Here is a 4880-nt window from a genome sequence, read left to right as displayed (position 1 = left end):
TAAGCAGGGTGACAATATACAGCCTTGGTGTACTCCTTTCCTGATTTGGAACCAGTCTGTTGTTCCATGTCCAGTTCTAACTGTTGCTTCCTGACCTGCATACAGATTTCTCAGGAGGCAGATTCGGTGGTCCGGTATTCCCATCTCTTGAAGAATTTTCCATAGTTTGTTGTGATCCACACAGTCAAAGGCTTTGGTATAGTCAATAAAGCAGAAGTAGATGTTTTTCTGGAATTCTCTTGCTTTTTTGATGATCCAGTGGATGTTAGCAATTTGGTCTCTGGTTCCTCTGCCTTTCTAAAACCAGCCTGAACATCTGGAAGTTCATAGTTCATGTACAGTTGAAGCCTGGCTTGGAGAATTTTGAGCATTACTTTACTAGTGTGTGAGATGAGTGCAATTATGCAGTAGTTTGAACATTCTTCAGCATTGCCTTTCTTTGGGATTGGAATGAAAACTGACCTTTTCCAGTCCTGTGGCCACAGCTGAGTTTTCCAAATATGCTGGCATATTGAGTGCAGCACTTTCACAGCATCATCTTTTAGGATTTGAAATAGTTCAACTGGAATTCCTTCACCTCCACTAGCTTTGTTTGTAATGATGCTTCCTAAGGCCCACTTGACTTCTCATTCTGGGATATCTGGCTCTAGGTCAGTGATCACACCATTGTGATTATCTGGGTCGTGAAGATCTTTTTTGCATAGTTCTGTGTATTCTTGCCACCTCTTCTTAATATCTTCTTCTTCTGTTAGATCCATACCATTTCTGTCCTTTATTGTGCCCATCTTTGCATGAAATGTTCCCTTGGTATCTCTAAGTTTCTTGAAGAGATCTCTAGTCTTTCCCATTCTATTGTTTTCCTCTATTTCTTTGCACTGATCACTGAGGAAGGCTTTCTTATCTCTCTTTTCTATTCTTTGGAACTCTGCATTCAAATGGGTATATCTTTCCTTTTATCCTTGTATTTCACTTCTCTTCTTTTCACAGCTATTTGTAAGGCCTCCTCAGACAGCCATTTTGCCTTTTTGCATTACTTTTCCTTGGGAATGGTCTTGATCCCTGCCTCCTATACAATGTCACGAACCTCCTTCCATAGTTGTTCAGGCATCCTGTCTATCAGATCTAATCCCTTGAATCTATTTGTCACTTCTACTGTATAACCATAAGGGATTTGATTTAGGTCATACATGAATGGTCTAGTGGTTTTCCCTACTGTCTTCGGTTTAAGTCTGAATTTGGCAATAAGGAGTTCATGATCTGAGCCACAGTCAGCTCCCAGTCTTGTCTTTGCTGACTGTATAGAGCTTGTCCATATAATCAATTATATTAATTATATGAGTACTTCATAATACATGAAAATCATGTGCTACTCTGAAAGATGCTATGATTGATGAATGGGTTCCAATGGTGACAGACTGATACATCCATTGTCAAATTCCCCCAACAAACCTTTATCTAATTGTTTCATTCATTGTTATCGATTAAATAAAAATTTTCATTAGGGGTTGTGAAATGATGAATTTTCTAAGTCTTTTATTTCTTCTATCCTTATTAGATGGAATTAGTTTGAAAAGAAATTTTCCTCATGAACTAAGGCAATACCATCTGATTGCTCTGAAATGCCATTCACATAGGAATGATGGGATATGCTTAATTCTTCCTCATAATTGCTATAAACAGTAGTGAAAACAATACTTCTGGGGGCTATGGGAATTCCTTTGGTTGGTTGCTTGATTTTTCTTTTTTTTTCTTATGTTTGTAACCTGATCACAACACTGCCTAGGAGAATTTGTAAAGATTTAAAATTTTTACTTTAAATAACCTGTAAAAGAGTACATTTCAAGTTAATATTCAATTTGGGGCACATCTTGAGAAATATTTTTTGACTTTTATGAATTGAATAGTCATTAAAACTTGAGAATTCATAAACCCATTGAATACATACTCTACTGTAGCTGGGCAGAACAACGTTTAACTTAAAGTTTCAGCAATAACTACAGGCCCCAGCACTCGTATAATGCTTGGCTAGACATGAACTGGTAACTCTAGACATGCAAAGAACAAATTAAATATGCCTATTTGGTATGTTTACTTTTTATTCAAGAGAATGTCAAACTTAAAGAAAAGTTGAAAACATAATGCAAGGAACCTTTTTATCTAAACTATTTGAGAATAAGCTGAATATTTTAGTGAGTAGTCCCTGAAAAGGAGAACGTTCTCTTCTCTTATATAACCACAATAAAGCCATCAAAATCAGGAAATTAACATTGCTACCATCCCTGGAATTAGTTCATTTTTCCAAGAACCCTGGTCTGTTTAGTGGGCAATTTATTTGGAAAGTAAAATTTGATAGCTAGATATGCTCATTGCTGATCCCAAGCCCTGAGAATGAAAAGAACTAGGGAATATATATATATATATATATATATATATGCACATACACTCCACATTTATATCTACTCTATTCCGGTATCTATTTATACATATTGAAAACCATAAATTCATAGCAAAATATCCAATTCAAATTCAACACTACAGCTTTGTCCATTTCCATATTTGTAATTCCCTTCTCTGACAGTGAGAAACCTTACTCCTATTTTCCTCAAATGCTTACTTTTTTTTTATTAGTCCCTCTGTATTTAGCTAATCGGGCTTCCCAGGTGGCTCCCTGGCAAAGAACCCACCTGCCAATGCAGGAGCTGAAGGAGACTTGGGTTTGATCCCTGGGTGGGGAAGATCCCCCGGCGGAGGAAATGGCAACCCACTCCAGTATTCTTGCCTGGAGAATCCAATGGACAGAGGAGCCTGGTGGGCTACAGTCCATGGGGTTGCAAAGAGTTGGACACGACTGAGCAGGCACACATATTTAACTAATCCAGCTGTCCAGCACAGAAAAGCCCTCCTCTTCCTGCTTAAACTGCCATATGCAATACTCAGCTGCTTCTGCCACTCACTATCCAGCCCCTACAGACACTTACATTAGGTAGTGTTTGACATCCCAAGACTGAAAGCCTCTGCAGAGGTACCCAGTTCATGAAACTCAGACTCCAATCCCATGCCCTGGGCCTCATGCTTCCACCTCCAGCTCAGATGTCTAGCTTCCTCTGCCTACTTGATGGAAAAAAAGCTACAGAAGATAGATGATAGATCAATCGATCTATCTATCCATCCATCACTCAAAACTAAATCTAGTCTAGTCCCAGAGATTCTTTTGTCCAGGGAGTTCTAAATGGCAGGTTAGATCAAGTCCCTGTGAATACTAGCGAGAACAACTTTCAGTCATTTCTCGGCACTTGCAAAACTATGTTCCAAGGGCCATCTCTGCCGGCATTTCTCTTCAGCATCTTTTCCAGAGGACGAAACTCCTTTACGGAGGACAGCCACCGCTAAAGTGGAAAACAGCACTAGCCCGAGCTGGCTGCGTCCCACTCGCTTGAGGAAGGTAAGGTGCAGAAGAGAGTGGAGGAGGGTTGGGCGCCAGCATGGGCACGCCTGGGCCTGGGGCGTTTCTGATTGGCTTTTTGGCAAGATTACCCGAGGCCCCAGCTGCGGGCGCGGAGGGAGGGTGATATTCACCTGGGAGACAGCCTCCAAGCTTCGCCCAGGACCCTCCCGGGTTTCAGCGCTCCGCCAGGCGGCGGCTGCGGCTGCGGCTGGGGTTGGGGGTTGGGGAGAGCACACCCTAACTGATCTGAGGAGCAGTGACTTAGGCTGTGGTTTCTAAGTGTTTGCCAGAGAAGCCTCGTGCCGTATTAAACTTGGGGCTCCTGAGTCAGATCAGACCACTCCGGGCTTCTTTACCGTGAGGGTGTTCCGAATTGCCCGGAACGCAAGAGCCTGTTCTTTCGCCACTCCCCTCCCCTTGCTCCGCATTTAGTATGAAGTCCTACTGTGGGTGTTCAAACGACACAATATCCCTTCCCTAAAACTACTCTGATTTCTGCAGACTACCATCCTATATGGCCTCGGGGTGCTGGGAAAGGAGAACGGAGAGGATTTGGGGTGGGGGTGGGGATTTGGAGTTTGGTACATTCTATAACCGTACCAGAGCTTTACTTTCCATTAAGAAAGAGACTACATAATGTCGATCTGGAGCGAGAGGTGAAAAATGAAAAACATATTCAGAGACAATATTTTTTAAAAAAAAATTCCAACATTGATTTTAAATGGTGGATGACATTTAGCAATTATGTATCTATGAATACATAATGAAATATTTATACATAGATACATGTATATATTAATGCATATCTATGCATGCCATATTCTATATGAGAGATTTTAAACGTGTGGGCACAAACGGTGCGAACTGCGATCCCAGAGTGAAGAAGCAAAAGGCAAACGGATTTCTCTCCTTTCCGCGAGAGCCCTCCTCATCCCAGGCGCGTCTAGCCTCGTCCGGGGACGCTCACCCGCCCGGTGGCTGCGCACTTCTAACCCGAGTCTGCTCGGGCTCCAGCCAAGAGTCCGCTCCGCAACCGCTCACGCACCCCAGCCCCTGGCGGGGTGACACAACACTGGAGTCAAATTACAACCCTCAATTAACATATGAATCTAAGAACTTAACAGAGAAGGGGGGGGAAAAAAAAAAAACCTGGAGCCGCCGCCCAAGCGCTCCACTAGCAGGAACTTTTCTCCCCGGTAAAACTCTTTGATTGGCTGTTCGCACGCGCCTGCCCGCGCCCTCCATTGGCTGAGCAGACACGCGACCGGCGCGAGGAGGGGGCTGGGAGAGGAGCGGGGGGAGACACACTGGCGCGTGCCGCTTTTTAAAGGGGCGCAGCGCCTTCAGCAACCAGAGAAGCTTCGTTGCACGCGACCTGGTGTGTGATCTCCGAGTGGGTGGGGGAGGGTCGAGGAGGAGGAAAAAAAAAAAAAAA

The sequence above is a fragment of the Bison bison genome, unplaced genomic scaffold (assembly GCF_000754665.1).
Source record: "Bison bison bison isolate TAMUID 2011002044 unplaced genomic scaffold, Bison_UMD1.0 scf7180017864464, whole genome shotgun sequence".
Lineage (NCBI taxonomy): Eukaryota > Metazoa > Chordata > Mammalia > Artiodactyla > Bovidae > Bison > Bison bison.
Note: the sequence above shows the minus strand (reverse complement) of the source record.